Source organism: Geotrypetes seraphini, chromosome 5, assembly GCF_902459505.1.
Source record: "Geotrypetes seraphini chromosome 5, aGeoSer1.1, whole genome shotgun sequence".
NCBI lineage: Eukaryota > Metazoa > Chordata > Amphibia > Gymnophiona > Dermophiidae > Geotrypetes > Geotrypetes seraphini.
In genome coordinates this window covers 2,833,114-2,857,137 of record NC_047088.1, presented here as the reverse complement: position 1 = coordinate 2,857,137, position 24,024 = coordinate 2,833,114, and the positions used below count along the sequence as shown (strand labels likewise).

General features: G+C 44.0%; 1 protein-coding gene across 2 annotated transcripts in view; it reads left to right on the top strand.

Annotated features, from left to right (window-relative positions):
- Nucleotides 1-12,284: 12,284 nt before the first annotated feature.
- Nucleotides 12,285-24,024, top strand: part of GJB1 (gap junction protein beta 1) — a 76,954-nt gene continuing 65,214 nt past the window's right edge. The window contains exon 1 of one of the 2 annotated variants that reach the window (XM_033944216.1): nt 12,285-12,382. The gene's annotated coding sequence lies outside the window, so the exon portion shown is untranslated. Of the gene's footprint in view, nt 12,383-13,059; nt 13,174-24,024 lie in introns of those variants that run through there. The other variant, XM_033944218.1, reaches the window with a different exon arrangement.

Below are 24,024 nucleotides of genomic sequence, written 5' to 3'. Positions count from 1 at the left end.
ACCCACTTATCTACCACCCCAATAGCCCTTATGGCTGCAGGAACCACTTATATGCCACTCAAAAAGGGTTTTGGGGGTGTATAGGGCAGTGCACATGTTTCTGTATCAATGCAGTGATTACAGGGGTTTATGGGCATGGGTCCTCCTCTCTATGGGTCCCTAACCCACCCCCAAGATGGCTTAAGCTGCCTCTGGGCTGGACGACTAGGCTTTCCTATGCCAGGTGGCCAGGTGATGATGATCTGGAAGCTGAAATTTAAAGTTTTGAATATAATTTTTATGGGGGTGGGGGGTTGGTGATCACTGGGGTAGTGTGGGAGGGTCTGTATTATGTGTTTGAAGTGCTTATCTGATGAGTGTAGGTGGGTTTTTGTGACTTAGACCATGTTTAACATGGTCTAAGTCACAACGTCCAAGTTCCGTCTAGGCTCTGTTGTTAAACTTTCGGTTATACATGTTGTATGATTAAGTCTAAGCCGGCCCAACTCCCGCCCTCGACACGCCTCCCGAAACGCCCCGTTTAGCTTTGGACGTTGAGCGGCACTATGAAGGCCTAGGTCGGTTAGAAATACATCCAAAATCCGGTTTTATTATTGGCACTTGGATGTTTTTGAGAAATGTTCGTCCAAGTGCCGACTTAGGCTGGTTTTTGGACGTTTTTCTCTCGATTTTGAGCCCCTAAGTGTTTATTCTGGTGAACATGTGTCATACCCCTAGCAACACCACCATCACCAAAGCAACAGGGTACGACCCCTTGCCTACTCTCCCCTTGACTCGGCACCTCCCTCTGCCACATCAAGTTTCAAGTTCCTTTATTTTTGATATACTGTTTATCACACAGGTATCTAAACGGTTTACAATAAAATGAACTGTATATCAAAAAATATTTAAAAGCTAAGAAAATGAGGAATATTTACACATAGATGTATATGATACATAAGGAGAGGTTCATAAATACATCGAGATAAATGGGAAAGGGAAATCCCCCCTGACCCCCTTCTAGCCTGTGCTCAGAGTTCTCAGTGGTGTGTCGGTGTGCTGAGTAGCCTGACGTGGGACATGTTGGCGTTTAGCTGTTGGTTCCTGGGTTGCCTGCACAGTGGTGGAGGGGCACAGTGCTCTGGGGAGTCCTGACGCATGGATGTGGCGTTATGTACCAGCTGCCGCACCTCCAAATTCTGGCGCTAGGTGTCTAGGGCAGCAGCCTCCTAGCGACACGGAGCAGCTCTCTCCTCTGCACACCATCATCCACGTCACTGCAGCTATTGCCTCCTCGGCTGCTCTGTCTCCTGGCCCACCATGACATTGCTGGCCACTAGGTCCTGCATCCTCCTCAGGAAAGAGGAGCATGTGTGGATCCTGCCCTTCTCAGTCACCTATCACAGCATACAAATTGTTTGCATCTCCATGTGCTCTTCTAGCGCAAGCCTAAAGCAATGTTTCTGTCATGCCCCCCTAAGCTCTCGTCCACTACATATACACCTAGCAGAGGGGTGACCCGTCATAACTGCGTAGGACAAACGCACGCAGGACTTATGTGTGCCAGATTAAAAGTTACTGTAAGTGCTCCGATGGGGGGATTTTAGAAGTGTTCACGCTCCCAGTGAGTGGGGAACCCCCCCACCCCCAAAGGGAGCGCATACACTTGTAAGTTTAATTGGAGGGTTCCCCCTCGGAGTGCTTACTGTAACTTTTAATCCGCACTGCATAAGTCCTGTACACCATCGTCAGTGTGCGTTTTAGTTAGTGTACCACCAGAGGCCAATGTCCCAGTGATGTCAATGAGCCTCACACAATCAGTTGAAGGTGAGCATGCACAGACAGAGTAAATGTGGGAGGTGTGCTGGAAAACCAGAAGGGTGGTAGGGGAAAGGTTTCATTTTGGAGGGAGGAAATCATGTGAGCATGCAGGTACATTCCCTCTTCAGTAGATGAGTGACACTCCTACTCTGTGTTGCGTCCACAAGGACCTGCTCTCCAGAGGTGGGCAACGAAAACGATAGGAGGTTTGCGCTAAAAGATGTATGAGGAGAGACTGGAAGCCCTGAATATGTATACCTTAGAGGAAAGATATGATTCAGAACAAAATCTTTTCCAGAGAAAAGACAATGGTAAAACCAGAGGACATAATTAGAGGTTGAAGGGTGGGAGACTCAAGAGCAATGTAAGGAAATTTTTATTTACGGAGAGGCTGGAATGCACTCCCGAGAGAGGTGGTAGAGAGGAAAACGGTGACAGAGTTCAAAAAAGCATGGATGAACACAGAGGATCTAGAAGCAGAAAATAAGAAGAATAAGAACTAGGCAGACTTGTCTGGGCTGGAGTGAGCTTGGACAGAGACTTCAGTAGTTGGAACCTAAGCACAGTACTGGGCAAAGCTTTGGATTCTAGAAGAAGAAAAAATAATAATCATTTTTAAATTGAATCAGGTTGGACCATCCAGATCTTTATCTGCGGTCATCAATGCAATGAGTGCAATATGGGGGGGGGGGGGGGTGAGGGGTTATGAGTTCAAAGGGCCAGGGATACAGTGAGTGGCCTCTGTTACTGTCTTGTCTTTTATCTGTTGTGGTGTAGTGGTTTGGGATGAGGTGATCCACTGACAGGGTTTGATACCCACTGTTGGTAAATGTATTTTGGGGTTTTTAGCCAAGCTGCAGCAATGAATAATATAGGAGCGTGTGAGAGAATATATCTGTTCTGCATCTATGCCCTTTCCATTGCAAATGCAAGCAGTGTCTCACTTCCAGCTCACCACACAATTGTTTCTCATGTACTCACCTTTATAGGACCCCCAGGGACCCCTGAAGAAGACTTTTTGTTGAAACGCGGACCGTGTTGGGTCCTGTATCCCTAGCGGACTAGGTCCTTTAAGGCTCTTATGTGGATGATTTATTTTTATGTGGATGATTTCAGTGTACCTTTGGAACTTTGACACTTTCAAATAAAGTCCATTTAGGAACATCATCACTCCACAAGAGTTTTTTTGGTTTTCTCTGCATCTATGCCTTCCTTCCCTGCCACAGTTCTTCCCATATCATCTCATTGTTAAAAGTCCTGGTGCAGAAAAGAGATAGGAGACATGATGGAAAACCTGGCCAGTTGTAGAGTTACTGCGGAGGGAGGGGGGTGACAACTTATGTCGGCATCTGGATGAGGGCCAGGTAGTCTCTATTCACCTTCCTGTAGACACCAAAGCGCCTGCCAGAAAACCATTGTGGAGAATGGGGTCAGGCGACAGGTCTATGATTCCAACAATCAAACATACTATCTGCAGGGTTATGAGGGCACCGAGCACATTATATTTCTCATGACTATTTTGATCGGCAAGCAAATATTTTTTATATATACATATTACTTGAGCCTTGAAGATGTACGCAGGCAGATAGAAAAACTAAAAACTGACAAATCCCCGGGTCCAGATGGAATCCATCCAAGGGTTCTAAAGGAATTAAAGGAGGAGATAGCGGAACTACTGCAGCAAATTTGCAATCTATCCCTGAAAACAGGCATGATCCCGGAGGACTGGAAGATAGCCAATGTTACGCCCATCTTTAAAAAGGGATCAAGAGGTGACCCTGGAAACTACAGACCGGTGAGTCTGACCTTGGTTCCGAGGAAAATGGCGGAAGCACTGATAAAAGAAAACATCGATGAACATTTTGAAAGAAACAAACTTCTGATAACCAGCCAACATGGTTTCTGCAAGGGGAGATCGTGCCTAACGAACTTATTGCATTTCTTCGAAGGAATTAACAAACGGATGGACAAAGGAGACCCCATAGACACCATATATTTAGATTTCCAAAAAGCCTTTGACAAGGTGCCCCATGAACATCTACTCCAGAAACTGAAGAACCATGGGGTGGAAGGAGATAATAATAATAATAATAATAATAACTTTATTTTTCTATACCGCCATAGTCAGGCGACTTCTAGGCGGTTTACAATATAAGAAGGCTGGACATTCAGCGAATAGCAAAAATCTTAATACAATACGGTGTTATAGATCGACTTACGATACAATATAGTGAGTCTAAATACAATAACATATAATACAGTTTAAATTCAATAGTATAGAATACAGTGTGTCTAAATACAATAGCATATAAAAGTCTAAATATAATACCGTACAAGGAGTCTTAATGTAGTACGATAGTCTGGATGGGAAACTTGCGTGTTAAATTGGAGATCTATGGGCAAAGAGTATCTGAGAGATTTAGGACATCCATCAGATGGAGTCCTAAGGGTAGAGGAGATCAAAAAAGGAGGGGCTTCTTGAGAAAGAGAAGGGCGTTTGTTGAGGAGGAGTCCTAGTGAGGGAGGGGGCTGTTTTAGTCAATGAATTTTGCGAAAAGGGCGGTTTTGATTGATTTGCGGAATGCACTATAAGTCGTATTGGGTTCGTTTATGTGGTTTTTCAGCCAAATTTGTTGTCTGTTCGCTTGGAACTTAAAGGTTCTGTCCAAGAAGGATTTGTATCTGCAGCCTGTAATCTTTGGGTAAGCAAAGATGTTTTTATTTCTGGTCGTTCTAGTGGGGTTGTGTAGGCTGAAGTGAGTTTGTAGGTATGATGGTGCTAGTCCCCAGGCTTGCTTGAAACAGGTGCAAGCAAATTTGAAAAGAATTCTCGCTTCTATTGGAAGCCAATGCAGCTTTTTATAGTAGGGGCTGATGTGGTCGTTTTTTCTTAGACCGAAAATTAGGCGGACGGCGGTGTTTTGTATTAATTTCAGTTTTTTTATTGTCTTTTGTGGGATGCCCAGGTAGATGATATTGCAGTAGTCGAGGAGGGATAGGGTCAGTGCCTGTACCAGGAGCCTGAATGATGTAGGGTCGAAGTATTTTTTTATGGTTCTTAGTTTCCATAGCGTGTAAAAGCATTTTTTCACTAGTGAATTTGTGTGGTCGGTCATAGTTAGGTGAGTGTCAAGAGTGATACCCAGTATTTTTATGTTTTTGGAAATTGGGTATTCGTGGTTGTTTATTTTTAGCGATGTTCTCGTAATAGTATCATTAGGACTAGCCAGGAAGACTTTTGTTTTTTCTGCGTTTAGTTTTAGTACATAGATTGATCAGAAACTGGTTGGCGGGTAGGAAACAGAGGGTAGGAGTGAAGGGCCACTACTCGGACTGGAGGAGAGTCACGAGTGGGGTCCTGCAGGGCTCGGTGCTCAGGCCGCTGCTATTTAATATATTCATAAATGATCTAGAAACAGGGATGAAGTGCGAAATAATAAAATTTGCAGACGACACCAAACTATTTAGTGGAGCTCGGACTAAAGAGGACTGCGAAGAATTGCAAAGAGACTTGAACAAACTAGGGGAAAGGGCGACGAGATGGCAGATGAAGTTCAACATTGAGAAATGTAAAGTATTACATGTGGGAAACAGAAATACGAGGTACAACTATACGATGGGAGGGATGTTATTAAATGAGAGTACCCAAGAAAGGGACTTGGTGGTAATGGTGGACATGACAATGAAGCCAACGGCACAGTGCGCAGCGGCCACTAAGAAGGCAAACAGAATGCTAGGCATAATCAAGAAGGATATTACAACCAGAACAAAATAAGTTATCCTGCCATTGTATCGGGCGATGGTGCGTCCGCATCTGGAGTACTGCGTCCAATATTGGTCCCCGTACCTTAAGAAGGACATGGCATTACTCGAGAGGGTTCAGAGGAGAGCAACGCGTCTGATAAAGGGGATGGAAAACCTTTCATATGCTGAGAGATTGGAGAAACTGGGTCTCTATTCCCTGGAGAAGAGGAGACTTAGAGGAGATATGATAGAGACTTATAAGATCATGAAGGGCATAGAGAGAGTAGAGAGGGACAGATTTTTCAAACTTTAAAAAAATAAAAGAACAAGAGGGCATTCAGAAAAGTTGAAAGGGGACAGATTCAAAATGAATGCTAGGAAGTTCTTCTTTACCCAACGTGTGGTGGACACCTGGAATGCGCTTCCAGAGGGCGTAATAGGCAGAGTACGGTACTGGGGTTCAAGAAAGGACTGGACAATTTCCTCCTGGAAAAGAGGATAGAGGGGTATAGATAGAGGATTACTGCACAGATCCTGGACCTGTTGGGCCACCGCGTGAGCAGACTGCTGGGCACGATGGACCTCAGGTCTGACCCAGCAGAGGCATTGCTTATGTTCTTATGTTCTTATTACTATTTTGTTTTTCATATAACATAAGAACATAAGAACATAAGAACTGCCATCTCCGGATCAGACCTTCGGTCCATCAAGTCCGGCGATCCGCACACGCGGAGGCCCTGCCAGGTGTACACCTGGCGTAATTTATAGTCCACCATATCCTTATATGCCTCTCTTAAGGAGATATGCATCTAGTTTGCTCTTGAAGCCTAGGACGGTTGATTCCGCAATAATCTCCTCTGGGAGGGCATTCCAGGTGTCAACCACTCTCTGAGTGAAGCAGAACTTCCTGACATTAGTCCTGAACCTGTCCCCCCATAGCTTCATTACATGTCCTCTAGTCCGTGTCAAATTGGACAATGTAAATAATCTTCTCTGCTCTATTTTGTCGATTCCTTTCAGTATTTTGAATGTCTCGATCATATCCCCACGCAGTCTCCTTTTCTCAAGGGAGAACAATCCTAGTGTTATAAGTCTGTCCTCGTATTCCAGTTTCTCCATACCCTTCACCAGTTTTGTTGCTCGTCTCTGCACCCTCTCCAGCAGTTTTATATCCTTCTTTAGGTAAGGAGACCAATGTTGGACGCAGTATTCCAAGTGTGGTCTGACCATTGCCCTATAAAGCGGCATTATAACTTTCTCCGATCTACTCGAGATTCCTTTCTTTATCATGCCCAACATTCTATTTGCCTTCTTTGCCGCTGCCGCGCATTGTGCCGACGGCTTCAGGGTCCTATCTATCAGTACACCCAGGTCCTTTTCTTGTTCACTCTTCCCCAGAGTTGCACCTGACATTGTATACTCGTATTCCTTATTCTTATTGCCTAAATGCATTACCTTGCATTTCTCCACATTGAACTTCATCTGCCATTTCTCTGCCCATGTTTCTAACCGACACAAGTCACTCTGGAGTTTCTCTCTATCCTCCTGCGATCTGATCGCCCGGCATAGTTTTGTATCGTCTGCAAACTTGATGATCTCACTGGATGTTCCTTCCTCCAGGTCATTGATATAAATATTAAAAAGGATCGGCCCAAGTACCGAGCCCTGGGGTACACCACTAGTCACTTTCTCCCAGTCGGAGAACTTCCCATTTATGCCCACTCTCTGCTTTCGGTTTTCCAGCCATTTGCCTATCCATCTTTGTATATCCCCCTCTATGCCATGGCTTTGTAGTTTCCTGAGAAGTCTTTCGTGTGGAACTTTGTCGAACGCTTTCTGGAAGTCCAAGTATATTATGTCCACCGGCTTCCCACTATCAATTTGCTCGTTCACGGTCTCAAAAAATTGGAGTAAATTCGTCAAACATGATTTCCCTTTCCTGAATCCATGTTGACTGGGTTTCATCAAGTCGTGTGCGTCCAAGTGCCGGACTATGCTATCCTTGATCAGTGCTTCAACCATCTTGCCGGGGACAGACGTAAGACTCACAGGTCTATAGTTGCCCGGTTCCCCTCTCGATCCTTTTTTGAAAATTGGGGTGACGTTCGCTATCCTCCAGTCGTCCGGTATCTGTCCAGTTCTGATTGTCAGGTTTGCAAGTTTTTGCAATAACTCTCCGATTTCAACCTTCAATTCCTTTAAGACTCTCGGGTGAATTCCATCCGGTCCAGGGGATTTGTCACTTTTAAGTTTGTCGATCTGATAGTATATCTGGTCTAAGTCCACTTCAACTGTGGTGAGGCTGTCTTCTATTTCTCCTGCAAACACTTTCTCCGCTTCAGGTATTGTTGAGGTGTCCTCTTTCGTAAAGACGGACGCAAAGAAGGAATTTAGTTTGTCTGCGATTTGTTTATCTTCCTTGATGTACCCTTTTCTTCCCTGGTCGTCCAGGGGTCCCACTGCCTCTTTTGCAGGTTTTTTCCCTTTCACGTATCTAAAGAAGGGCTTGAAGTTTTTGGCCTCCTGGGCTATTTTTTCCTCATATTCCTGTTTTGCATCCCTCACCGCCTTGTGACATTTCTTCTGATCATCTTTATGTTTGTTCCAGGCTTCGGTTGTCTTTATGCATTTCCATTTTTTGAAAGAGTCCTTCTTTTCTTTTATGGCTTCCTTCACCTTTATGGTAAGCCATGCCGGTTCTCTTTTGCTCTTTGTTCTCCGATCTTTGGAAATCCTCGGAATGTAGAGATCTTGTGCTTCTGTGATAGTATTTTTCAGTAGGGACCATGCCTGATCTACCGTTTCGAGTTTGTCCACCATCTTCTCGAGTCGTTTTTCTACCATGGCTCTCATGCGATCGTATTTACCCTTTTTAAAGTTCAAGGTGGTGGTTAAGGTTTTGGCATGTTTCCCTTTCCCGATGTCAAGTTTAAAGTTGATTACATTGTGATCACTCGTTCCCAGTGGAACCACGACTTCCACTTCTGTTATCGGTCCCGTGAGGCCATTTAGGACCAAGTCCAAGGTGGCGTTGCCTCTTGTCGGCTCTTTTACCATTTGTTCCAGGAAGCAATCCCCTAACACCTCCAGGAACTTGGCCTCCTTGCCGCAGTTGGAGGTTGCTAGTTTCCAGTCTATCCCTGGGAAATTGAAGTCTCCCAATATAATTATATTGCCTGTCAAGCAGCGTTATGGAGTAAGGATTTAGAACAATTGCTTTGGCTTACTGACACTTGTGGGGAATTTAGGAACTTATCTGTTTTCGAAGTATTTAGGCAGCTAATTAGTAAAAATTTTATTATGCACTCTTTTGATCATTTTAGTGTCTCTAATTATTGGCTTTTAACTTTTTTAGTTCTATTCAGCTTCTTTTATTGTTTGGTTTTTTTTTAACTATTGTAAACCGCATAGAACTTTATGGCCTTGCGGTATATAAACTGATTATTATTATTATTATTATTTCTTTATTGGCAGACTATAGCAAGAGCTTTCTTGCAAGAAGGGATGGGGTGCCCTCATATTAAGAGGCCATTGCTGACAGCTCTTGAGCATTAAGGAGCACAGGCTATCTGTATGGGCTTCCATAGTGATGGAAAGTGGCTAATGCTCACCTATGGAGGGTGTCACGGATACGGGTTCAAGCCCTCATGGTCACACAACGGGGTGGCCTGTGACTCTTGTAATGTAAGCACAGGTAAATAGGCTCCCGTCTTTCCACCATCACCCCACACTCTCTCACTGACCCACTATCAAACTCTCTCACACCCTCACTCTCCCTATCACACCCTTTTCACTGCACCTTCTCTCACTCTCCCAATCTCTCACATCTTTTACCCTCACTTCTCTCTCTCTCACTTTCTCTCACACTGGCATTCTCTCAATCTCTCTCCTGTCACACTTTCTCACTGAACTCAAATTTTTTGCAATCCAAGACCAAGAGCAACAACCTCCACCACAATTCTAATTCTCCCTCTTCCACCCACAAAGAATCGTCGTGCCACGGGCAAGGATATATATGGACATGAAGGACGCTAGTCACACCCATGCGACAACGTTTTGACATCATTAGGGACATGTGCCAGGACAACTAATAGAAGGCTGTGTGTACGTCTCAGTCAGGGGTGTAAAACTCAATCACATAAGGAGTCAAAATCTAAAACACAGTCCCCAGTTCTCGACTCCCCCACTGCTGAAATTTTAAATCTTCAAGAAGCTGATGTGAAGCCAGCCTCCCGCCATCGGCCTGCCCTAGAAGTGTCCTTTCTGCAGCACTTCCTCATCCCTCGTAGGCAGGACGCTGCAGAAAGAACACTTCTGGAGCATGCTGACAGCGGGAGGCTGACTTCACGTCGGCTGCCTAAAGATTTTAAATTTCAGCGGCAGGGAGGTGGTAGGTGGGGGAATCGGGAGTCAAGGAGATTCCTGGAGAGGGTTTCACTACAGTGTCAGGTGCACGGTCACCGCAGGCGGGCCAGATTCAGCCTGCGGGCCTTGTGTTTGACACATGTGGTCTAGGGGGTCTTTGGATGACTTTGGACATCTTTTACGGTCACCCCTGTACATTTCCCTACAAAACGTCCATGCCTCATATAATTGAATTGTGTTAGACATCTTTTCGTTATCGCATGCTTTCGGGAGACTCCAGCGTTGGCGGCATACATGTGCATAGGTACGTTCTATTGGTTATGCCCCTCCACATATTTATTTCTTGATTTTGGAAGATTTTTCATGTGCTTTCTGTTTTTTGTTATAATATTTAATCTCCAAATTATAGTGAACCATCTTTTTTTTCTCTTCTTACTGGTACATGTCCCAGAACACAGCCCACAATTCACATAAACAAAAGCTGAGAAACCACAGATCTCTGCAGGGCTTGATTTGGGTGTTGTTAATTTTGCACCAAGTATTAGGCACATATGTGCACAAATATTTTGTTAATGAGCTGATTCTTTTAGAACATACAAAAGAGTTAATGAGAAAGAAATTGAAATAGTCCACATTATGTCAAGTCTTAGGACTGATATCTAAACTTTACTACATATAAAGGGGTCAGGGGTCAAGTGTCATGGATTTGATATCCCGCCTTTCTATGGTACAACCAAACTGATTTACATTTATTTTATGCAGATGCTTCCTCTGTCCCTAGTGGGAAAACCATTGAAGTTTTACGTTTCCTATATCAACACTTTTCCCTTCCAAGAAAAATCTCAGCTGTGACTGTTCAAAAAAACATATAGTGACCATTTTGCTGTAATATAAGAAAAAGAAATCAAAATATCAGGAAGAAAAAAATCTTTAGACAGTCCACAATTTGTTGGAAATAGGATCCAAGATACATAGAAATAATCAAAAGGAAAAGGAAAATATTCTTTCAAGGCTTCCCCACATCATTGTCTCAGCCCGAGCACGGCATTCCCTCCCCCCATTAGAGAGTCTTACAGTCACCTTAATCTCCTCTTTAGCTACAAGAAAATCCAAAAGCTGTTTAGGGTCAAAGAAAGTAAAAGTTAAACCCTCAAACAAAACAATACAAATACAAGGAAATTTCAGTTCAAAATTAGCCCCCAATTACTGGCATGTCTTTTGTGTGTCGCTAGACAAATCAGGAAAAATCTGAATATTTGAACCCTTAAACTGCTGATTAATATTACGGAAATACAAACAGAAAACTCCAAAGCAAATGTCGCCTTCCACTCAACCAGTTCTTGACCCAGCCCATCACTTTGGGACCCATCCCAAGGGCACTCAGTTTCTTTATTAGACGTCTATGTGGAACACTGTCAAAGGCTTTGCTAAAACCTAAATACACCACATCTGGCACACATCCTCTATCCAATTCTCTGGTCAGCCATAACAGCCTGAGTGTTTTTAAGAGATCCAATACAGTTCTTCAAACCATCAGCCTGCTCTAAAAACCTCTAGGGGGTAAATCATGGAACAAGGGTTAATGAGAGATTTTTCTGTCTCTGATTCACTTCCAGCATATTTGGGACTTTGAAGTTTATTCAGATTCTTCTGTAAATCGTTCTTTGCCCCTTTGAACCGTTAGAGCTTCAGTGAAGTTAAACATTTACTGCTTCTTCTGACCAAAATTATTTAAAAGAGAAATACCAAAATTGTGGAACCAAAAAGAAACTCCACTTAAAAAAATACAGATAAAGGGCCTGAAAGAGCAGACATCACATAGCCCTGCTACGAATCATTTCTCTAGCGTGACTAGATGTACACAGTGCTGTACACACATTAAATGGGCTCACTATACCCCTGCACTTAGTGTTTGATGCCCACTGGGAAATGTTCCCTCCTGAAATTGCCTTCTTGGTTGCTCCGCTTTTCTGCACAGCAATGGGGAAGGGTCTATATTTTGATCTTGTTTTAATACGCTATGTATGTAATATGTGTACTCTGCCTCAGATTTAAGTGGAATGTAAATGGAAACCGAGAAAAACAATGGCAGATACAGGCCAAATGGCCCATCCGCTACATCCACTGTCTCTTCCTCTGCCTAAATATGAGATGAAACTATAACCATAAAAAGCTTATAACATTGACTTTTCACTACAGAGGTATGTAATAAATATTCCAGGGCTGGAGAGCTTTTGTTGGGTGATGCAATGAGTTGCTTTGCTGGTATTGATAGAGCTCGGAATAACAGCAAAAGAACGCGTTCCTGAGAAGAGGAGAGACATGAACTCGTGTTTATTAGTCATTAATTACTGTTCAAGGCAGGGCTGTGGAGTTTGACCATGGCTGGGCAAATATAAAGGTCCTGCGCAACAGAAACCCTTTCTCTGAGGCCTGTATCCTCTCAGGGTCACATTTCAGCTGCAGATCCCAGGTGAGTCTTCTCTGCCTAGAATAGCAAGACCATTTAATTCACTCACACAAGTGGAGCAGATTTTCTTCTCCTCTTTGCCACTGACTGCAAAATTAAGAAACTAATCCTAGGACATAGGGACCAGCTTTTGGCTTGTGTGTGAAGGAGCTTCAGGGTCTTGTCTCAGTCCAGCAATTTCAAAGCTAGAAATTGATATTTTGCTTTATAAATATATGAATCAGGGAATAAGAGGAAGGATGACCGTCTTTCCAGAAAAGCACCTGATACCTGTACATTGAAAGTTATTATCATTCATTATTATTATTCACTGTTATTGCATTAATCTTACTGAAACATAGAAACATGAGGGCCCATCCAATTTGCCCATCCACAGTAACCATTATCTCTTCCTCTCTCTAAAAGATTCCACATGCCTGTCTCACGCTTTCTTGAATTCAGACAGTCTCTGTCTTTCTGTAAAAACAAGTATTTTCCTTAGATTATTCCTGAGCCAATCACCTCCTCTTCTTTTTAGGGGGGCTGTTTTCTATGCTAACCATTCACAGTATACAATTGGACTTCTGTCACCAGTTAAGTTCCGTGACTGTTCAAAGATTAACTCATCCTCTTTGAAACTCACAACTACTTGTCTGGGACAGAACAGTCTTCTGCCCAGGCTGCAGCTCCAGGATCGGCTTGATGATTAGGCAAAATTAGGCATTCACTTTGGGTGGCAGCTTCTAAGGGAAGCAAAGCAAAATAACTGCTCCTGACAGTCACATGAGTAATGATGCATCATCACTGAGGCAGAGGTCAGCATTTTCAAATAATTGGAAATTGTCTCCGTTTAATATTCAAAAGAATGCTCCAATTATGATTTTTGATCGCATTGTTCTGGATAGATGATGTTGTGGTAATTGAATGCAGAGTTTAAATATCAGAAGCAGGGGCACATATAGATCACCCAAGAAGGGAACAACCCTGAGAGCAGTTAGAATTTAGAGAGGCTGGATTTGCAGTGAAACTAAGCAGGGTCAAGGTCTCTCTGGATTTTGTCAGTACGAGGGAGTAGAGTCTGTTTCTCATGTCAGTGGGAAAGGTTGTATATTAGAGGTTTCTCTTACCTCTGCCTTGTGTCAGAATGAGAGATTAGGGCCTCTCTCTCCCATGTCAGTAATGTGGGTGGGAAAGAGGAACCCGAACTATAGCTATGGGATTATGAGTTCTGTGTTAGGAGTCACTGCCCAAGAAAAGGATCTAGATGTCATTGTTGAGGATAAGTTGAAACCCTCAGAAAGCAAATAGTGTGTTAGGGATTATCAGGAAAGGAATGGAAATGTTATAATGCCCTTGGATCGCTCTATGGTATAGCCGCACCTCGAATTCTGGTCACTACATCTCAAAATAGATACAGCAGAATTAGAAAAGGTGCAGAGAAGGGCAACAGAAAGTTTTAAAAGGATGGGACAACTTCCCTTTGAGGAAAGGCGAAAGTAGCTAGGGCTCTTTAGTTTGGAGAAGAGATAGCTGAGGGGTGATATGATAGAGGTCGATAAAATACTGAGTGGAGGAGAAAAGGTAGATGGGAATCTCTTATTTACTCTTTCCAAAAATACTAGGGGACATGTGATGAAGCTACTAAGTAGTAGATTTAAAAAAAACAACCAAAAACAGAGAAAATATTTCTTCACACAATGTGTAATTAAACTCTGGAATTAATTGCCAGAGAATGTGGTGAAATTAATTAGCTTACCAGGATTAATAAAAAAAAAAAAAAGGTTTGGATAATTTCCTAAAAGATGGCTTGAGGAAATAGGCAGCATACAATCTGTTTTATTCCTTGAGATCTTGCCAGGTACTTGGGTTGGCCACTGTTGGAAACAGGATCCCGGGCTTGATGGACCTTTGCTCTGTCCCAGGGAACAAACATATTTACTCCTATCTAAAACTATAGGTGGGGATAAGCCCAGCAGTACTGTCATAACTGAATCATGTTTACACAGTAGGACTTCAGCTGTTCTTCAGGAAACAGGAACACCACAAATACACACAGCATAGAAACATGGCAAATGGCCCCTCCACTCTGTCCATCCGCACCAGCCACTATTTCCTCCTCTCCCTAAGAAATCACCAGGAGACTCTCTACCAGGAAGCTGTTCCACACATCTACCACCCTTGCTGTAAAAAAGTATTTCCTTAGATTACTCCGGAGCCTATCACCTCTTAACTTCATACTATGACCTCTCATTCCAGAGCTTCCTTTCAAATGAAAGAGACTCGACTCATGCGCATTTACATCACTTAGGTATTTAAACGTCTCTATCATATCTCCCCTCTCCCGCCTTTCCTCCCAAGTATACAGATTGTGTCTGTCCCCATATGCCTTATGATGAAGACCACATACCATTTTAGTAGCCTTCCTCTGGACCAACTCCATCCTTTTTATATCTTTTTGAAGGTGCGGCCTCCAGAATTGTACACAATATTCTAAATGAGGTCTCACCAGAGTCCTATACTGGGGCATCAATACCTCCTTTTTCCTACTGGCTATACCTATCCCAATGCTTCCTAGCATCCTTCTAGCTTTCGCTGTCACCTTTTCAACCTGTTTGGCCACCTTAAGATCATCACATACAATCACACCAAAGTCCCATTCCTTTGTTGTGTACTTAAGTTCTTCACCCCCTAAACTGTACCATTCCCTCGGGTTTTTGCAGCCCAAATTCATGACCTTGCACTTCTTAGCATTAAATTTTAGCTGCCAAATTTCAGACCTTTCTTCAAGTTTCACCAGATCTTTCTTCATGTTATTCACATCATCTGGCATGTCTATTCTATTGAAGATTTTGGTATCATCCGCAAAGAGGCAAATCTTACCCGACAACCCTTCAGCAATATAATTTATAAAAATGTTAAAAAGAACAGGCCAAGAACAGAACTTTGAGGCATACCACCGGTAACATCCCTTTCCTCTGTCGCCTTCCACTCAACCAGTTCTTGACCCAGCCCGTCACTTTCGGGCCCATCCCAAGAGCACTCATTTTATTTATCAGACATCTGTGTGGAACACTGTCAAAGGCTTTGCTAAAATCTAAATAAATCACATCTAGCACACATCCTCTTTCCAATTCTCTGGTCACCCAGTCAAAGAAATTGATCAGATTTGTCTAACGACCTACCTCTAGTGAATCCATGTTGCCTCCAGTCCTGTAATTGACAGGATTACAGAAACTTCACCATTCTCTGTTGCATTTCCATTAATTTGCTTACCACAGAAGTCAGGCTTACCAGCCTATAATTCCCTACTTCTTCCTTACTTCCACTTTTGTGGAGAGGGACCACATCTGCCCTTCTCCAGTCCTCCACTCCCGACTTTAGAGACTTATTGAAAAGGTCAGTCAGTGGAGCTACCTGAACTTCCCTAAGTTCCTTCAGCACCTTCGGATATAACCATCCGCTTAACTTGAAACTTTACGATCATTATCCCATTCACTACTTCTTTCTCGGAAGCTACCCCTAAAGCAACAGAAGTACTAAATTTGATGGAGCAATGGATGATTGAATTCAGACTAAAGCTTAATTCAGAAAAAAACAAAATTTTTTGTAGCTTCGCCACACCACTTGACACTGAAGACTTCATGAGCGAGACACACATCAAGGAGGAAGTCAGGGAACTCGAGGAATTCATTGAGGAAGCATACAGGAGGAGGGTGGAAGAGAACGAACTTCAGATGAAAGATGAAGTAATACCAGCACCAGCATAGAAGGGCGAACAAGGTACAGATGACCTCAAAGAAGACACCCACAGAGGAATACCGCACGAGGGGGAGGAATTGGCTAGTCGATGCCCAGAAGGAGGAGAGAAGCACACCGAAGACATTGACCTGAGACCGAAGTGGAAATTGAAGAAGGGAAAGTCAGCGATACTAGTGGGAGACTCGATCCTGAGGCATGTGGACAGCCACATAGCAGGAGGGAGAGAGGATCGACTGGTGACCTGCCTGCCAGGAGCAAGAACCAAGCACATCGTGGACAAAATTGGAAAGATCCTGGAAGGAACGGAGACGGAAGAGACTGCAATAATAATCCACATTGGGACGAACGATGTGAGCAGGAGAGACTACAGAAGAAGCACACTGATAGAACAGTTCAAGATTCTGGGAAGGAAGCTGAAGATGAGGACCCAGAAGATAGCGTTCTCGGAGATCCTACCGGTACCGAGGGCAGATGTGAAAAGGCAGGAGGAACTACAATCAATAAATGCGTGGATGAGGAGATGGTGTGAAGAAGAAGGATTCCACTTCGTGAGGAACAGGACAACATTCTGGGACAAGAGCAAGCTCTACAGGAGAGATGGACTTCACCTGAGCACGGCGGGAACTAGACTTCTAGCAAACAACGTCAAGAGAGGAATAGAACAGGCTTTAAACTAAGAAGAAGGGGAAAGCCGACAGTCGACCAAGCATCGATGATTTGGAAGAAGGTATCCCGTGAAGATATTAAGGGGAAAAAAGGCTAGGAAGAATTGAGGGACAAATTGCAGGAGTCGACTAACCCAGAAGAAGAGGTTAGAAAGATTATAGCAAAAGAGAAGAAACTAAAGACCGAAGCACAGGGAAAGGAAATGAAGGCAACAAAATACCAGGAGCTAAATTGCATATATACTAATGCAAGGAGCCTAAGAATCAAAACAAAATGGGGGAATTAGAAGCCATGGCCAATGCAGAGGACATAGATATCATTGGAATCTCTGAAACATGGTGGAATGAGGAAAGCAAATGGGATACAGCACTGCCGGGGTACAAGCTCTATCGCCAGGACAGGTCAGGACAGAAAGGTGGTGGAATAGCACTATACATAAAAGAAAGCATACAATCGACAAGAATGGACACAGCAGAGACGACCAACAAACTAGAATCGCTAAGGGTTAAAATACCGGGAAGGAAAGGGCCTGAAATAAAGATAGGCCTATACTATCGTCCACCTGGACAAACCGGAGATATCGATGAAGAAATGGAAGCCGAGATGAAGCGAGAATGCAAAAGCGGTAACATGGTTATTATGGGAGACTTCAACTACCCCGGGATAGACTGGAGTCTTGGAAGCTCAAGATGCACTAGGGAGACAGAATTCCTGGAGGCTATACAGGATTGCTTCATGGATCAGCTTGTTAGAGAACCGACGAGAGGAAATGCCACTCTGGATCTAATCCTAAATGGACTAAGGGGACCTGCAAAGGAAGTAGAAATAGTGGGACCGTTGGGAAACAGCGATCATAATATGATCAAATTCAAGGTTGAAGTAGGAATACCAAAAGGAAAGAGAACCATAGCGACAACTTTTAACTTCAGGAAAGGAAACTACGAAGCAATGAGGGGAATGGTAAAGAAGAAACTTAGGAACACTTCCAAAAAATGGCAAACGGTAGAACATGCCTGGTCCTTTTTCAAGGACACGGTGAGAGAGGCACAAAATCTGTATATCCCCAGATTCAGAAAGGGGTGCAAAAAGAGTCGAACAAAAGACCCGGCGTGGATAACTAAAAAAGTGAAGGAAGCGATAGGCAATAAGAAAAATTCATTCAGAAAATGGAAAAAGGACAAAACTGAGGGAAACTGGAAAGAGCACAGGAAGTAACAAAAAGAATGTCACCGTGTGGTTCGAAAAGCCAAAAGAGAGTATGAAGAGAGACTAGCCGGGGAAGCACAAAATTTCATACCATTCTTTAGATATGTTAAAGGGAAGCAGCCGGCTAGGGAGAAGGTGGGACCGCTGGAGACAGGAAGGGAGTGGTGAAGAAGGAGAAAGAAGTGACAGAAAGACTTAACATGTTCTTTTCATCTGTATTTACAAGCGAAGACACAACCAACATACCGGAACCTGAGCAAATCTTCAACGGAAATCAAGCACAAAAGTTAACATCCATGGAAGTGAGCCTTGATGATGTGCGCAGGCAGTTAGGAAAACTAAAAACTGACAAATCCCCGGGTCCGGATGGAATCCATCCAAGGGTTCTGAAATAACTTAAGAAGGAAATAGCGGAACTACTGCAGCAAATTTGCAACCTATCCCTGAAAACAGGCGTGATCCCGGAGGACTGGAAGATAGCCAACGTTACGCCCATCTTTAAAAAGGGATCAAGAGGTGACCCGGGAAACTATAGACCGGTGAGTCTGACCTCGGTTCCGGGGAAAATGGCGGAAGCACTGATAAAAGAAAACATCGATGAACATTTTGAAAAAAACAAACTTCTGATAACCAGCCAACATGGTTTCTGCAGGGGGAGATCGTGCCTGACTAACTTATTGCACTTCTTAGATGGAATTAACAAACGGATGGACAGAGGAGACCCCATATACATATATCTAGATTTCCAGAAAGCCTTTGACAAGGTGCCCCATGAATGTCTACTCCGGAAACTGGGGTGGACGGAGACGTGCATAAATGGATCAGAAACTGGTTAGAGGGTAGGAAACAGAGGGTAGGGGTGAAGGGCCACTACTCGGACTGGAGGAAGGTCACGCGTGGTGTTCCGCAGGGCTCGGTGTTCGGGCCACTGCTATTTATATATTCATAAATAATTTAGAAACAGGGACGAAGTGTGAGATAATAAAATTTGCAGACGATACCAAACTATTTAGTGGAGCTTGGACAACGGAGGACTGCGAATTGCAAAGGGACTTGGGCAAACTAGGGGAATGAGCAACGAGATGGCAGATGAAGTTCAACGTTGAGAAGTGTAAAGTATTGCATGTGGGAAGCAGAAACCTGAGGTACAATTATACGATGGGAGGAAAGTTATTGAATGAGAGTACCCAAGAAAGGGACTTGGGGATAATGGTGGACATGACAATGAAACCAACAGCACAGTGCGCTGCGGCCACTAAGAGAGCGAATAGAATGCTAGGTATAATCAAGAAGGGTATTACAGCCAGAACGAAAGAAGTTATCCTGCCGCTGTACCGGGCGATGGTGCGTCCGCATCTTGAGTACTGCGTCCAATATTGGTCGCCGTACCTTAAGCAGGATATGGCATTGCTCGAGAGAGTCAGAGGAGAGCGACAGGTCTGATGAAGGGTTTGGAAAACCTTTCATACGCTGAGAGATTGGAAAAACTGGGACTCTTTTCCCTGGAGAAGAGGAGACTTAGAGGGGATATGATAAAGACTTACAAGATCATGAAGGGCATAGAGAGAGTAGAGAGGGACAGATTCTTCAAACTTTCGAAAAATAAAAGAACGAGGGCATTCGGAAAAGTTGAAAGGGGACAGATTCAAAACGAATGCTAGGAAGTTCTTCTTTACACAACGTGTGGTGGACACCTGGAATGCGCTTCCAGAGGGCGTAATAGGGCAGAGTACGGTACTGGGGTTCAAGAAAGGATTGGACAATTTCCTGCTTGAAAAGGGGATAGAGGGGTATAGATAGAGGATTACTACACAGGTCCTGGACCTGTTGGGCCACCGTGTGAGTGGACTGCTGGACACGATGGACCTCAGGTCTGACCCCGCGGAGGCATTGCTTAGGTTCTTACTAAAACATCAATGTGCATCAATAATCTTAGCTATCCTATTCAATCTACTATGAAGGTATTGGGTGTAACATTAGACCAGAGCCTGACCATGAAAGGCCAGGTGGACTCCTTGGTTAGAAAGAATTTCCTCACCCTCTGGAAGCTTCGGTCCATTAGAACATATTTTGATGTTTCATCATTTAGAATTGTCATGATCCTGGCACCGCCTACCAAGGTGTAGGCCAAGTGTCTGTTCAGGGAATAGGCCAGGCCAAGTGTCCATTCACTGGAGCTCTTATGCTCGGAGAGGCTTTTGGGCTTACTGAGAGCTAGGCCCACATTCCTTCCCTTGAGGGCCGCCAGGAACTTCTGTTTCCAGGAACTCTCACTATGCTCTTTTGTGCTGGGAATCCATTAATGAACCCCCCTCCTGTCAGTTCAGGGTGAGGTCCCTCTTGACCCCCCTCAAAATGTCCCCCCAAGGATTGAGGGGTCCAAGCCAGAGCTCCTCTCCCTATCAGGAGTCCAGTTTAAGGTTCTAGGAGTCTCTTTTCTTTACAAATCACCACTTTTCTCTGCCACTTTATTCTTATGCAAATTAGGTTGCAAATTAGTTATTCAAGTCCAATGGCAAGGTCATTCAGTCTTTACTATGGGGCAACAGAATACTCCGGAGCAATAGGGGTAGCTGGTGCCTAACACCACCCACCTAGTCTTCCACTATGACTAGAACCACCCCATTAGGAACTAGTTGAACCTAGGGCCGGATTAATCAATAGGGCCCGAAACAATGAGGGGGGGCCCGCTGAAGGAGGATGACTCACCTTGCCGGCAACGGGGTCCCCCCTCCCGGCAGCAACCGCAACGGGCCCCCTCCTGGCAGCAACTGCAATGGGCCCCCCCTCCCGGCAGCAACCGCTACGGGCCCCCCCTCCCGGCAGCAACCGCTACGGGCCCCCCTCCCAGCAGCAACCGCAACAGGCCCCCCTCCCAGCAGCAACCGCAATACAGCCGGATCTGTTCCTGGAAGGCCCTGCAATGACTGCTTCCATCCCCCTCCAACGTCACTTCTTTCGGAGCAAATAAGTGACGTCGGAGGGGGATGAACCGGCATAAGCAGTCATCGCAGGACATTCCAGTAATAGATCCGGCTGTATCGCAGTTGAAACTGGGAGGGGGGCCCGTTGCCGTTGCTGTGGGGGGGCTGTTGCCGTTTCTGGGGGGGGTCTGTTGCCATCAGCTGTTATAATGCTGCTTTCGGGCAAAGAAGCTCGGAGGGCAGAGCCAGCAGCAATGTTGTTTGGAGGGGGAGAAAGGAGCATGGAAGGGTGGTGGAGGAAGAGAAAGAAGGCAGGGTGGTATGGAAGGGTTGTGAGAAGGATGGTATGGAAGGGTGGTGGAGGAAGAGAAAGGGGGCAGGGTGGTATGGAAGGGTTGTGAGAAGGATGGTATGGAAGGGTGGTGGAGGAAGAGAAAGGGGGCAGGGTGGTATGGAAGGGTTGTGAGAAGGATGGTATGGAAGGGTAGTGGGGGAAGAGAAAGGGGGCAGGGTGGTATGTTAGGGTGGTGGGAAGGATGGTGGGGCAGCGTGGTATGGAAGGGTGGTGGAGGGAGAGAAAGGGGGCAGATGCTAATGGAATTGTGTGCAGGGAAAGGGAAGGATACTGGATGGAATTGGGTTGGAGGGAAAGAAAGGGGGCTGATGCTGATGGAAGTGGGGAGAAGGGAGAGGAGAGAGTGAAATGCTAGACCATGGGGGTGTGGGAGAGGGAAGGGAAGAAGAGAGGAGAGAGATGCCAGACCATTGGAGGAGGGAATGGAAGAAGATGGATGCCAGACCAATGAGGGTGAAGGGTAAGTTGGAAGGGGGAGGCATACAGTTTCTGGAAGTGGCACAGAAGGACAAAAGATGAAAGGAAGATATTAACAAGAAGATGAGGAGAGCAGAAACCAGACAAGACAAAGTTAGAAAAAAAATTTCTATTTATTTATTTTTTTGCTTTAGGGGATATGCATCTTTCTGTGGTGTTGCATTGTATGCAGAGTCCAGCTTCTTGGTGGTTTTATTTAACCTTTGTCTATTTTATCCCCCCTTTTACAAAACTGTAGAGCATTTTTTTTAGCATGGGCCGTGGCTAAAAACCATACCACAGTTTTGTAAAAGGGGGGAGAGGTTAGTTTGTGATTATATATTCCATACTAGGTGAAGGTGTTTTCTGTGACCTGTTTGTATGAAAGATATGGTTTTTTTGTTAGCATTGACTAGCCTTGTTTGGCGAAATGCATCAGGCATGGTTCTTGGGAGCACCTTGAATTAACCTGATTTGAATCTCCTTATTTTCTGCCAATCTTCTCTTGTTTCATGTTGGATTCTTTGGTGGACTGCTTGCCTTGTTGTTTTGTTGCAAGTTAACATACATGGAGTGGAACGTACTAGAGGAGTATCAGATTTGGTTGTTTATACATACATATGGGTTACAGTTGGTTGATGTAGAGTGAGGCAGTTGAGAGGGGTTGTAAACTTGGTTATTAATATAGACTTATATTTCGGATAGTATTACTGCTTTACAAATATTTGAACACTTTCATATATGCATGGAAAGGGTTCAAAGTTAAATTCCTGGGTAAGTAGGTGGGAAGGGAAGGAAGGGGGTTTTGTTCAGAGATGTTTGGGGGTTGCATAGAAGAAAAACTGTGCACTGGCATACTAATCTTTGTTTGTTTTGAATTTTTTTTAAAAAGAAATACAAGTGGAAATAAAGAAGTAAAGAAGAAAACAGATAAATGGGACAGGACATGGGCGGGTTAGGGGCGGGGCAGGGCCAGGGGGGCCCAGTATACTTGTGTGCCTAGGAGGCCCTCGAATAATTAATCCTGCCCTGACTGAACCCAGCTATTCCCTGTTTAACCCCTGGGCACTCTGGGGAGAGGTAGGCTCTGATGTAGCCTTCCCTTGGGGCGGCCCTCTCTCACGTGATGGGACATACACCCCATCACAAGAATTATGGTACAATCCCTTATACTTAGCCAACTTGATTACTGTAACATCGCCTATTTGGCAATTTCCCAGAATATGCGGCGATTGCAACTGGTACAAAATGCGGCGGTCAGGCTACTTTGTTGGTTGAAGAAGTTTGATCATGTAACACCTTCCTACCGACTTCTATACTGGCTGCCGATGGAGGTATGTGTGAAGTTCAAGTTTGGATGTTTTTGCTTTAAGGTACTACACGGTTTAACCCCTAAATATATAACTGACCTTTTCTCTTTCACAACCAAAAGACATAAGAGAAGCTCACATCTGAATTTTGTTTCCCCAGTGGTTAGAGGATTTAAATTTAAAAGTCATCATCAACATCTTTTCTCACATCAAGCAGCATTATGGGGTAAAGATCTGGAACAACTTCTTCTGCATACTACTTATGGGGACTCTAGGAAATATCTGTTCTTGAAGTATTTAGGTAACTGACCTATACAATCTTAGTCCACAACAACTGATCTAACTTTGTTAATTCTACTCAATCTGTAACATCTTTTAATCATTGTAAACCACATAGAACGTCACAGTTGTTATTATTATTACGAATCCTCAAGGTCACTGAGATCATCTCAGCAACATCTTCTGACTATTCCCTCAATCCGACAGCTTTTCTACGACACAACACGGTAGTTGCGCTAACACTATGGAACGCTCTTCTCCTTACACTAAGGCAAAAAACTAGTTTAAATAACTTTAAAATAAATCTTAAAACTTTTCTCTTCAAAGACGCTTATGAGATTTACGATTGATAATGAAAAAAAAAAAGCAAAGATCCTTGCTCCAGTCAACTCCCTTTCCTTTTTATTTTTAATATTGTATCCTTACCCTTTCTCCCTTTGTTTCATTTTTTGTCTCAATAATTACTTTTAGTTTAGTTTGTCTATTCCTCCGAATTTTAATTAATTATTTTTAACACAGTAAAGACGTAAACCGCTTTGGAAAGTAAAAGCAGTATATCAAGACATAATAAACTTGAAACTTACAATTTGCAGGCAGTTCATTAGACACACTGTGGCTCGTCTGGAAGCTGTTATCTTATGTTGTAGAGATCCTCTTGTTTTCTTAGGGTGCTCCTTGGAAATCCTGCTGATAGCTCTAAGTCTAATAGAT